General features: G+C 40.5%; 1 protein-coding gene across 5 annotated transcripts in view; it reads right to left on the reverse strand.

The window, feature by feature from the left end:
* The window catches only part of slc25a21 (solute carrier family 25 member 21), a 114,648-nt gene that overhangs the window by 52,183 nt on the left and 48,411 nt on the right, over positions 1-14,054 (reverse strand). The window contains exon 1 of one of the 5 annotated variants that reach the window (XM_067613766.1): positions 8,331-8,428. The exons of the other annotated variants lie outside the window; for them this stretch is intronic. The gene's annotated coding sequence lies outside the window, so the exon portion shown is untranslated. Of the gene's footprint in view, positions 1-8,330; positions 8,429-14,054 lie in introns of those variants that run through there. 5 annotated transcript variants of the gene reach the window in all.

A 14,054-nucleotide genomic window follows, 5' to 3' on the forward strand; every position in this document is an offset into this window, starting at 1 on the left:
TGGAAGTGACCGAACATGTCTTAACAGGTGATCTGGTGAAAGGAGAACAGAGCCTGGGAAAAGAAGAGCTTCTGATACGGTCTTGACCTGAAAAGTTCCCTGAGATAACTTTTGTTATGATTAGGCGCTATATAAATAAAAGTGAATTGAATTGAACTGCAATCCCATCCAAAAAGTGCACTACAGCAGTGCACTGCTACTGCAAATCTCAAAAATCTTCTTGCACACAAAACTTGCATGTTAGGCTTTGCTGCATCTGGAGGGTATGTGGGAGCTAATTCATTAGCGAGTGGCAATTAGCAAAAACTTAAAGTTAGTAACTGTTTGCACATTTTATCATTTCTCCTGATCTGGTTTTTCAAAGAACTACAGGCTACAATATGAACTCAAACAGTATCTTCGTAACAAAATTTGTGACTGAATCTGAAAGCCGATATTTCCCAGCAAACATGATCAGTTATTAATTTGCCCTCTATCTTCAGTCGCAGCATAAGTAGTAGCCTTTAGCCATTGGCTGTGCTCTCAAAAAGTCAGCACAGCTCAGGTCAAAGGTCAACAAAGTTGAACTTTAAGTACAATTAGCGACTAATGATTATTTTCATTATCGATTCATTTGCTGATTATTTTCTTGGTCAATCATCTTGTTTATAAAATGCCAGAAAACAGTGAAAAATGTCTTATAAGCTTTTAGATGGTGAAGTCCTCAAATGTTTTTTGGTTCAAAATTGGGTTTACTGTCATGTATGACACCAAAAAGCTTCAAATCCTCAAATTCAAAATGACTAAAATGATGAGTTGACGACCAAAATAGCTGCCAATTAATTTTCAGTCAATTGATGAATCAACTCTTTGCTGCAGCTCTAGAAACAACCCTATACAACAGATATCAGCACAGCACTGTTACAACATATGCAGGAGGTGCACAAAAGCTGTTTTCTGTGATGATGTGAATATTGCATGTGAGTATGTCATAAATTATTACCTGTACTGTAGCTAAGAGGCACTAAATCTTCTTTATATGGGTAAAGTAGGTGTGTTTTTACAGTTATAGAGTTGTAGAATAATCCAGATACTACACTGCAGATACAGAGAGGTAGGACTAGAATCAACAGCAGCAGCACAAAACCCTTTAGTGTGTTTTTAGAGTTGCACTTAAACTGAACTAGACTGTTTTTGATTATCACAAAAGTTGAGTATGCTTTTCCATCATCAACTAACTGAAAAAACACATGAAATCTCTTCAATAATAACCCCGAAAAAGGAGAGCGTTGCTATTTGTCCCTGCCAGTGACCAGAGCGACTGTGCACATCTGCATACTGCAAACTACTTCGGGCCTCATCGTAAACCTCATATTACAGGAACTCTAAAGAATACAGGTTTCTAAATGCTTCATTAACTTAGAAAGGTAACATTAGTTAACACTCTTTACTAATTAGCAGGCCAGCCCCACTGTGAAATTCAGATTCGGTGATTAGTTCAGCGTGTTGAAGGGCGGTCAGCGTGACGCACTATGGACTAGTGTCTTTACGGCTGCATGCTGTATCTCCAAGATGGCAGTTGCAGAAGAATTAAGTGATGACAAGCATGAATGCAAAACCGGGTCGTGTTTATTTGAGCGTCTGTCTAACGCCCTCGCAGACGAGACACCTGAAGAACAGCTGATGGCAGATGAATGGACAAGCTGTAGACGTTTGAAGAAAAAACTAAAATTTGCACAACCATAATCCTAAACTGACCTTTGTGTGACATACTGCACACAGTAGTGCTAAACAGCAGGTTTACCACAACTTATAACTTAGAAATATTCTAAAAAAAATCAATATATATGTCGTATACTTCCTATACTTACATATCTATCAACTGAAACTGACGCTATCTGATAATTGTGAATAGTTGACCTTCAAACAGCCTTGGATATTGTACCAATGTGTGATGATTAAAGCAATTAATGAGCACTTGAGATGTTGTTTTTGGTGTTTAGTTACTACTACTTTAAGCTCCCTCTATGTCCCAGAATGACTTTTGACAACTCCCAGTCAGAACTGTTCTCTGTGTTGTATCTTTAGAGCTGAAAATAGCAACAGGGAATGTTTTTCTAGGGGAATCAAGAGGGCACAATGCTATGGTGTGCCCTGTCACTCAAACTACAGAAAAAAAAAAAAAAAAACTGAAGAAGAGGGCGTTGTATTCAACTAATGACAGATACACAAAAGATGCAACCCGTCATTGCACTACGTTTTAATCCGTTGGGGTTATTATTAGTGGCGTAATTAACCGCTGATATTTAGAGAGCGGTATTATTTTCCACTCAAGCAGGAAATGTTGGATAGTTTAATCATCCATTAAGCCTTCTTTGGATTCAAGTCTGATGGTGACATGTCATGTGTCTTTGCGTAAAGGCCTTAGGACACAAAATATGTAGTTTCCTCCACACCACTAAGAGGCAGCTTCTTGCTCCACCAGGCCCCAGTGCATCATGCTCGTCTACCCCAGCTGTCAGCACGTACTACTGTTTAATCATAGAGCCCGCCAGTAGTGAACCCACACACTCTTGGGAGCACTTCACACTCCTTCATAGCCTCCGATGCACAATCACTGAGCATGGTGAGGGCAAACTCAGAGGATGATGCTGCTGAATTTCTCGGTTCGGTTTCCCCTCCGCTCTGCCCGAGTGTGGCTGAAAACTTCTCCTGCAAGGCGCCCACCTCCTACAGCTGTGCGGAGGGGCGTAATGTTACAGTGACCTGCCATCTGGTTGACGTTTATGGCTTTGCTACGCATCAGTGGGTGACATATTGAGAGATTCCATTATTTGAAGGTTCTTTTGTTTCGGAGCCACAATAGTCCTGACAGGGCTTGTCATCTAGCGCCCTGCAAACACATACACACACACACACATACATACACATTCAGTTAGGCATAAGTGCTAATAGCAAAGGAGTGTCTGGAGCACAGCCATTAGGACAAACTCTTACATATACACTACAAGTCTCCTATTTGCAAAAAAATGCATTCTACGCCAAGACAAGGCGTAAAAGGTTAAGTGTGCAGTGGAAAATAAGAGCTGCAAGAATACAGTGAGATATTACACTGATTTTAAACTGTGACAACATATAGTTTTGATTCAGCGCCTGGTTTTCTTATTGGTCTGAGCTAACGTCATATGCAGAATTTAACAGCCGTGGAATTTGGCTTTTGTTTCGAGTATCGGATAAGAAGACCATATGGCAGAAACAATGAGGCAGAGCGCGTTAAAAAAAACTGCTGCATCATCCACATTCAGCTGGAGCGATGTGACTCTGGGGTTCGTGCGGACGACGCAGTAGGTCTCCGGGAAGGACCCAACAAGTAGATTCACTGGTAGCACTGGTATTGCCACCACTGTATTGGCCAGACATTCCAGGTCGCCTGATAACTTGTCTTCCAGAGAGAGAAGATCATACATCATTGCAGATGAGATGATTATCTGAGTTGGTTTTGGCTCGGGAATGCACGCAGTTTTGCTCCCACGCAAAAGTGAGAAAGAAAAACAATAGTGCGCCAGGGAGCGATTGCTCAACGGGTGCAGGTGTCATCCATCATGCCGAGACACACAGTGAATGACTAATTCCTAGCAGCCACAGGGAGAAGGTCACTGCCACAGGAAGCACAACTCCCCCAGTTAAATGGACTAATACATGAGAGACATACTGGTCATTCATTTCACACGCATACTTGACCCACTGAAAGCTACAGTCTTCAGCTCTTACATGTGTTTGTAATAGTTTCTTAATTACACATAAAATAATGGAAAGTTTTCTTAAAAACACGAGGTAGCCACTGTTTGAAAGTTATACTAGAGAGGGGAGATTCCTTTTTGTCCTTGATTGACAAAACCACCAGCATAAAAAACATAAAGTAGATGACAGAGAAATGGTTTGTTAAAACTTATTAAAACTGATGTGTTATAGAAATAAACATACATGTTGCTAATTGTTTTACAAAAAAAGAAATGTAACTACATGATACATTTCTTGGTTCATTGAGAGCCAAGGCAGAAAATCACAGTTGGTCCTGCGGTTTGAAGGCTGAGATGAGGCGTACTGTAAAAGTGTCATGATGACAGAGTTTCACCTCACAGGCCCACTCTGGTTTTGACAGCACTCCTGACTGAACCTGCATGTGATATCTCGTGCCTCCATGTCCTCCATTAATACTTTTCAAAACACATCAGATCTGGAATGCTAAACAAACCCTGAGAGCTGCTCCCCCCCCTACAATTTGTCATCTGCAGTAACAAAAGCCAATGTGATATCCATCAGCGACCAGGCCGGGTGCTCTGATATAGAAACTCTGATTAATCTCAGCTTCTTTTTAATGCTCTGGCAGAAAAAAAGAGGGGAAAGAATGAAGAATGTCATGGCGATAAATAAAAAAAGATGCCCAGGGTGAGATTATGAACTCCAGGGAGTTACCATATTAACGACCAATAACAGATAGAAGAGGTAGAAATGATTTATGTTTTTTTGATTGCAAAGGATATATATAGCTTTATATTGCATGCATTGCTTTGACTGTAGCTGTGCTGATCTTTCATTACATACAATTAGAGCCTTGTCTACATTTTTCTTTATTATGTTATTTTATTAAAATACAAACATAATATGACAGATGACGATAAATTTGCACCATATCTGTAAGAAAACACTTACAGTTGGCATAAAACAAGGTAAATCAGGGAAGCGGATGAAATAAATTTGACATAAAAGGTGCTCAAATATCATGAGGCCTGCTTCGGTCAGGCTAATAAACTACAGTTACTACCAAGTGCCTAAACTGTTTTTAAAGCAAACCGCTGGAGTAACTATTCCAAACTGATCACATTAAAAATGAAATGAATTATAAACCATTTTCATACAATAAAGGCAAAATCAATCCGTCATGAAATAATAATCACCTCATGTGGAGGGGGGAGGAATGCCATATCATAGATTACTTGCATGTACATTCCTATATGGCAATTAAAGAAAGAAAAGTAAAGAAATTACATTTGCGCAGAAAGGAAACATTACAAAAAGTGATTTATGCTGCTCTGAATGGCTTGTGGAATCGTCTCGTGGTGGATGAATCCGTTCTCAGCAAATTAGTGTGGAAACAATAATAATCAAACCGGCAGGGAAAGAAAAAAAAACAACACATTATATTAACTCCATCTCAAACCAAACACTAGTGTAGAGGAACTGATTATGTAGGAATTTACATATTTTAAAAAAACAAGACCGTATAATGTCTCAGGACATCTGGAAGAGAGACAGAGAGAGCGAGAGGGGGAGAGAGAGAGAGAGAGAGAGAGAGAGAGCGCTATTAATCACAGATATCACCAATCAGACTTCCTGTCTCGGGAGTGCAGGAGCGTCCTGGGTTAACTCCCCAAACAGCCCCTAATTCTGCACTTGAAAAAGCTCAACAGGTGCTTAGAAAAACAAGCGAGGTCTTCTCCAATGACAGTGGGGGATTTTTTAAACTGAGGGCCCCTCGAGCGAGCATCCCGGCATTCCGCGGGCCTTTCCTCGGCTACTGGTACTTTATCTGTTATCGCCTCCGAGGGGCGAAACGATGTGCGTTTCCACATGACAAGTAGGCCTCAGTCTGAGTCTTTTTTTTATTATTATTCTTTAATATGTGAATTAAAACAGCCATATTATTTTACTTACAAATCATTTATTTTAATATCTGTGATTTCTCAAAAAAAAAAAATACCCCACTCCAACTTGATAAAATAACACTTTAGTTTCATTGGGCAATTTTTGAGGCATCCACCACTGAACCACCATGTCAAAACAATACCAAAAAAAAACAAAAAACTAAGAGCCTTTACATAAAAATAAAAGTCATTGATTCTATGACAGGTTTTCAACTATTTTCCTGCTTAAGTAATTTTGCGTTATACTTAAACCTGCAGTACAGAGCTTTTGTCTCCTCCTTCTGGCGTTGACAGTAAACAGTTGAATAGTCGAGTTAGCTGAGGGTTAAACCAAAAGTTAACCGGCTCAGCCAACCAATCGCTGCTGATTGACGTAAAACGCATCACTAAGACACGCTAGCGCGGGAAAGTCGCCACAGACACCGGATTTAAAAACTTTGCGTAATGTGAAATACAGAGAGATTTATCTGGCAGTGATCGGCATAATCAGCATTGTGTGAGCTTATTTTGGGGAAGGGCTTGAATGTAACACATGTTCATTTATATGTAAAGGTCCCAAAACTGCAGCTTTAAAGCTTCTGAAAACATGTGAATAAGTGTAAACTTGGTCATGCCATACAATGCTATTTGAATCCTCCACCATGCTAAATAGAAAGAAGTCTAACAAAGACAACTCTTCCTGAGTGCATCCTGAATAAAAGTCTGTTTAACTTCACCTGACCCTTACTGTTATTTGCCCAACAGTTGGACAACACCCTAAAAACATAAAGCTCCCTCCTTTATTTCTTTATTTTACATCCTTTCCAAAACAGCTACTTAGATAAATAAAGAAATGTGATAATAACGCTGATAGATATGGACTATTACAGTAACCAATATCCCGTCTGTAAATGATTTATTGATTTTTCAGCTGCTGTCTCCCGTTTAGATTGATCGTTCTGCGTCATGGTGCATTTTTCCCCACTGGGTATGCACGGAGACAGCTCGGGTATGTCCCTGTCTGTCAAACTTCAGATGAACTCTGTGATATTGCTGGAAGTGTACAGGTGTGTGTGTCTGTGTGATGTGTGTGTGCTGCTGATTGGGTCAGACCTGCGCTGCCTGGGCTGACGGGCTAATGATAAGGTAGTGACAGATTGACAGACAGACCGTGCCGGCAGTCCCCCCCTCCCCCTCCCCTCCATTACTGTCACTGGTTTCTTGACACCTGTGGTCATGGTTTTTTTTTTTTTAAATACACGATCATCTGATGCAAATAGCTGCTCCAGCAGCACGGAAGCGGGAGACAGGAGGTGAAGAAAAGAGGACAAAATGGATGCAAAACCTGGTTTAACTGATGTTTGAGAGGAAGTGCTCCGTGTCATCTCTGCCTGATTCTTTCACGCGGATCGCTTTTTAAACAAATTGTTTCCAACTACTGCAGCGACACCTGACACCATCTAAATAAACTGTAGTAATACTGTAACAAAGCTTTAGAGGGATTGTCACATACACATATCAACACAACATGCAGTTAGAAAGCCTTCAGGAGATTTTAAGAATAGCTGCTACAATTAGGTCACTATAAACCAGTGGTTGGAGGTCTGGAGCCCATATAAAGGGTGGCAAATCAAAATCTAAATTCTGCCAAAATCATGTTTATTTTTCAGTCTGTTCTCTAATCTTAGGTTCTTTCTTGTGAAATATTGTGCATTTTCCTCCTGAGGGGCCTCATTTATAAAACAGACGAAACACAAAGTGCTTAACCACAAAACTATTCTGATTTATTTCCCTTTTACAAACCCCAATCAACTCGAAATTTGGCGCACGTGAGCGAGCTTCTAGTCCCGCCCTTTTAACGCCAATAGTTACCAATAAATAGTCAGTGAAACGCCCCTAATTAATATTAATCCATATTGACTGCATGACCACAATGATGGCAAATTCAGACAGAAAGGCTAAAAAAAGAAATGTCACCCGGTGTGAAACTGAAGTTCTTGTCGGGGAGGTTGAAGCAAGAAAGCGGATATTGTTTGGTGGACACAGTGCGGGCATTACAAATGCCAAAAAGGCTTCAGAGTGACAGCATGTGGCGAGCACAGTGACTGCTGCTGGCTCAGGAGGTCGGACCCTCTCTGACATAAAAAAGAAGTGATCCGACCAAAAAGTAGAAGCCAAAAGGCAAAAATAGCTTGACACAGACAGAGTGTTTGTGTCACGGGCGGTGGGGGGAAAGGGGACACCGGAGCTCAACCTCTCTTGATGAGCGACTTGCAGGACTAATAGGAGAACCCCTGCTGAGTGGAGTAGTGACGGAGGTGGAGACGTGGAATTTGTATTCCCTCGTTTGAAAAGAGAGTAAACCAGATGCATTCAAATTGTGTTTAAACATTTATTTACACAAACAAATGAGACATTTTCTATTGTTTTCAGTCGCTGCGTGTTCCAGCTGGGTCGGTGGAGCTGAGCGCACCAAGCCCCGGCGTCTCCACTGCACCTCGTGCGTCTCGACCCTCCAGCGGCCGCGTCCTCACAGATGCAGACCCAAACGCAAAGAGACACCATCACCATCGACTCAACCAGACCAAGGAGTTAAAATAAATAATATTTGTTTTATGTGACATAAGTTGTACACTGAACGATATAAATAGTGTAGTTTTTCTATACCTTGTGTTTTTACAAGCGAGGCATCACATCCACACGCTGGCACGCGGCAGCGGCATTTGGCTGAAATGTGTGGGAATAGGGGTCGAGGCCAACACAACCAACAGCGTCAGGAGGTAACATTATGTAGCACAGCACACGCCCTCACAATTTCGCAAACCTTTAACGGGCTTGTATAAAAGTTTTCCGCTTGTGCAACGTCATCTGCCCTTCAGACAGCCGATGGTGCGCTCCACAACAGCGCGTGCATGGCAATGACGCAACAAATTGTAGTTTCTCTCCTCTAGGCTTTGTGGGTTAAAGAAAGGGAAGGAGTGAGCAGCTAACGCTTGAAGGGATATTCACTGTCGCCTACATGAATGGGTTAGGCAATGCAGTAGAGAAAAATTTCAATTGATTTAGAATTTCTATATTGATCATCTTTAGCTACAAACCAGCCACCACGTGCAGCTCTGACTGCAAGTCTGGGTTGACACAGGCCATCGAGCCTCTACAATAATAAGTACCACGTCCGCATTACATATGTTTTGGACATTAATCAAATGAAAATGCTTTTGATCAATGAAAACCAATTCATTCTCTCTCGGTGCCCTTATAGAAACATGAGTGCAGTCAATAGCACCGATTACATTTGGGAAACCGGAGATTGCTGCAAATAGCGCTTTTTTTATTTGCCTGTTCACCCACCGTGTAAGGAAACCTTCAGATGCGTCAAAGCAATTATACCTCCTAACAGGTCTGGCATAACACGGCTAAAGGTTGGCCGAGAGATCCCTGACCTGCCTGCCAAATCCCTTTGAAGAGTGCCGGTTGCCAGACATCCGAGGGTTTTTCAGGACTTGAAGTGGGACTGGCACGGCTTGGTTTCTGCGGGTGCTTCTCTGTGAAGCTGAGCCCAATACAGCACAGAGATCCAAGAGAACAGCTCTTGGATTTCGGAACAGGCTCATAAGCCACTCATCATCATTGGACAGTAATCTTTGCTGGTCTCCGAAAAATTCGCTCTGTCCGACCGTCTTCCATTCGCCAAATCTTCCGTCAGTGCCAAAGCAGCCATTATGTATCATAACGCATTTTAATTACATGCATTTTTATACCCATTTGAGTGTATCTGAAAACTACCCAACTGTATAACACCTTCAGGTGATAATATATGAAACTATACACTCATATCTGCACGACTGAGGCATCGAAAACGCCGTCAGTTTAAAGTAATTTGTCCTACTGTTCACCTTATTATTTATGAGAATAAATATGAGAATAATAACATGAGTCGCAGTTTCTCATTTTTCCAGTTCACGTGCGTACGCGCAGGTCAGAGTCTCCGCGGAAAGACCGCACATGTTTGTTTTTCATAAATCTCAAAGTTTGCTTAGAAAGTGGTGTACGCCTTCTTTTGTGCCTACGCAACGTTTATAAATGATACCTCAGGCCTCTAAAAAAAGATTCAAATCCAACCTGGGAATCACTCCTGCATGCCAAAGACACGCACCTGTGAGGAGCGGAGTCTAAAACATAGATTTCTTAGAGTTTACGAGTAAAAAGGTCAGAAATGAAAGCTATAAACACACGACTGAGTATGACACACACTGTAGTACATTAAAATGAATTCATACGGTGATTTCTTAAGTTCACACATCAATAACTTAGATTTTCTATGTGAAATGCTGAAAAGATGGGAAGAGACAAGGCCATATAGGATTTTAGAAATACTGAGGTTATGAGTTTCCCCCCACACCCTCACCCTGAATCCCCTTCAAAAATCTTTGGTCAGACACCAAGACTAAAAAAAATAATGTTCAACCGTTCAATTACATTTTCTGTAAATCCATTTTCCAAAGTCTTCCTCCACACTGGCCAGGGATAATATTGGGATGGGGAAATACTGAAGCATTTATTTAATTGAATACATTTAAATGTAGCCTTGAATTATGAAATTTTCAGAATGTAACTTCCACTGGACTGCTAAAACTCTAAATTGCCAAAAAAACAAACAAACAAGCAAACAAAAAAAGAGACCTTAGTGATCTCTATATGGGCTGTGCAGCCCTGCAAGACAGAGATCTTCAAACACAGCTGTCAGTTCATAAACAAAAAGGTATAGGACATGACATTAAACCCTCATATTTTGTCTCTATGTAAACACTGTAGGAATATTATACTGATTATTCAGACAGCTTCAGATTCACAGCCATTTATCTTAGATATTATCCAACTGCCAACGAGCCCATCATAACATTTCCCAAATCAGCAGCTGAAGACCATGTAACTCTTTAATTCAAATATAAACATACAAATCACCAAAACTGGCATTAAGACATTTTCTCCTGACAACACTGCAGTGCTAAACGACTTTACTCCGCTGCCAAAACCTCCTTGTGTACTTTCCCTAAAACTCACCTGTCTTCGCCATTTCATCAAACCTCCACACATGCCTACAGGACAAATCTAGTCTGAAAACCACACAAGCACAAACTCCTTGGCTTTTGGCACCCAGGCTTTGCTAACCAGACTGTAATTACACGCACTTTATATTTTAAAAAAAAGCATAAATGGCCGCATTGCAACATAATTAAAATGTTTATCAAAAGTGACAGAGCGTTTTTTTTTTTAATTGTAATTTACGACATAAAGATCTGTCAAGGCAGCAGACAGATTTCACTTTAAATCCAGTCAAGTGCAGTGGAGGATTACAAGTAACCAAAACAAGAAGAAAACACAAACAGTCCATCACGACACCAAACTCTTCTCTACTGCTATCTTTCTTTGCAATCAAAGAGATCTAACAGTCAGACAGCAACGGAGAAACAGTGATGTTTATTTGCCTGCATCGCAGTTACGTTTCGGTTACACCGAATTTCAACTGATGAAACCGATATGATGCTTAAATGGAAAAAGCTCACGCACATGTGTCACAATATTTCACTATTGTTTGTAAGTGTCATCTATTCTCCAGAACATAACTCATTCACACGTCACTCTGTGGTTATCTTCCCACACTAGTCTAGTTAACACATGTTAAGTAACTGCACCCCTAGACAAGTCCTCTGAGAGGAAAAACCAAGAGGATACACTCTTTTTTTTTTCTGTAAAAGCTACAATCACAGGGTCACTGAACGAGTTGTATAGCAGTGAGGCCCAACCAGGGGTCCCTGCGGTTATGTAGAAAAAACTATGTAGTAGCTCAGCTAAAGAATAAAGATAGAAAACTATGATTTGAGACATATTGGTTGTAAGAGTCACTTAGGCACATCTTGCTCTTGGTGAATTGTTTCTGTTGTTATTGCAGGCTTTATATGTTCTAAAATAATTTAAGTCCAGACAACAGTTCATGTACAGCTTTGAAGAGTATTATAGCAGGGCTCCTACAGCTTAAGGCAAGTTAGATTTAAGACTTTATAAGACCTTAATGACACTCGGAATTAAATTTAAGACCAAATTTACAACAGAACTGAAGAAAAAAATTACATCAATTTCTCTGGGTTAGGGACAATTTTGCCCAAATGTTTATTGTAACATAAAACAACTGTTTTGGTCTAGTGAAAAAGATGATCTACTTCAAATTATGAAAAAATGCAACACTTTCTAGTGTGTAACACATGGAAAACAATAACATACATTCAATTCAAAACAGATTCTTGATTGAATGTATAGAAAAGGGGCACTAAAATATAAAAATGTGAAACATAACTGGCAGATGAGATAAATGATCCACAGCCTTTTTATTTTAAAAAGTTAAATGCATTAATTAATTAATGAATTAATGTGAAAGCATCTTACAGTCTCCTGCCTGTATGAGAAAAACATAATGAGGGAGAGGAGGAGTGCTCCGCTGTGTTGTTATTAAGGTCGTGTCCGCAGCAGAGGAGAGCAGCCTCTCTACTGCGCCGTTAGCGCCGAGGAAAGCCATCGTTGTCCAACACGCTGATCAGGCGCAGGGTTTTTGAGGTGAAACCGACTGAGCACCGATTTATTTTCTTCACACCGGAGTTAGTTTAACTTGTTTAGTGCTGCAGTGTGTGTTGGTCAACCGGTCTCGTTTGCTATTGCTGGAGTTCGCTGCTCCGCTCTGCTAACATGAGCCATGGCATAGAAAGTTCACAATATACTACACGTTTGTCTCGCAAAGCTAATTATTTAGTCAATAAATCAAAACATGCTTGCAACTGCTGCCTTTTTTGGAAGATGAACTAGAAGATAACTCTAGCATGTGTACGCTATAGTCTGTCTGGGTACAGTGACAGCTAGCTAGCTAGCTAGCAGACAGTGGATCTGCTCCGAGCCAAACAAAATATGAGTGTTGTTGGTGATGTTATTCTGATCTGTGTGATGTTGTGTGTTATGTGTTATGTGAGAGACATTGGTAAATTAACACATAGATGTAACCAATTATTTTTAGATTTCAAATTGCAATGTCAGAAAAAAAATAATTCATAAAACCCTACTTCCCATGTCTTATTATTTCTAATACTCTTGAAAGACTGATTAAGGTTACATTTGCTATTATTCTGTTCTTAAGTGTGGGAATAAAGGAACATATTTTTGTTATTTGTGACAGTGGAAAGTATGTGTATGCGCAAAAATGTCCTAAAAACATGCTGCTAAGATGTAAACAAGGTGTTCCCTGCCTCCTGTGGATGTGAGTACATTGCATTTTCACAAAAAAAACTGGATTTACTTCAGTGGTACACGAGTCAAAGATACTGAGATACTTTGAGGATTAAGTGGCCTTGGAACTTGGAACATGTAGAAAGGCCGACATTTTTGTTTTGGAGTTAAATGAAAAAAACAAAATGGATTAAAAATGGGTGTGAGGCTTATTTTTTACTACGTTCATCATCACATTAAGCAATCAAATACCAGCCAGGACAGGCCAACTGCACTGCTGTCATGCAAAGTGGTAGTTCAATAGAATGAATGCAAACGTGTCAACATCTACTGGGAAAAAAAAAAACAAACAAGAGCCTGAGCCTAAACATCAATAATTCAAGAATCACTAAGTATTGTATTAAAAAAAACATGCTAACAATATTCACTTCTATATGATTGATATAAAAGTGACGCATAACATCTGACAGGGCTGTGAGGGAAGGTCAAACAAAAAGAAAAAAAAAAAGTTGTAACCACTGGTGTATGACTCCCATTTGAGTGGCTACGAGGGTTAACCTGGTTGCAGCGGACGTAGCAATGCTGGAAAAACCATCATTGAAAATAAAAACAATGCTTGCCACTGCTTCACAGCTACAAACCAATCAAAACTAACAACTTTCTTACTTCTATGATGGTACTTTTGAGCTTACACAGAGCACTACGACTGGGTCATTATATGGTGAGCCTTTATAGTATGCTGCTGAGTGATGTGAAGCAGAATAGTAACATGGGTAGTAAGTGGACTTCCCACTGTAGACACCACCATCATTAACTTTACCACCACGTCACCACATCACTACAGCATCACCGCTGCTGCCGACACGCCCGCTCGGCCTACAACCTCCAGTCTTCAGCCAATTCACCTTGTGTAAACAGAGATTACACCTCATCCCATCCCAATCCCCCAGAGGACAGAACTGTGGTGTTACTGTCACCTAGTGGACGGAGGCGAGACAGAGATTGATTAATACACAAAGAGGTGAGACGGGAGAGTGATGGGAAGCACATGTGGGGAAACTGCACAAAAGATGGCTCTCTGCCTGAGAGAAAAAGGAAAGCAGCTGCAGAAGCATATCC

This window comes from Thunnus thynnus, chromosome 16, assembly GCF_963924715.1.
Source record: "Thunnus thynnus chromosome 16, fThuThy2.1, whole genome shotgun sequence".
In the NCBI taxonomy this organism is placed as follows: domain Eukaryota; kingdom Metazoa; phylum Chordata; class Actinopteri; order Scombriformes; family Scombridae; genus Thunnus; species Thunnus thynnus.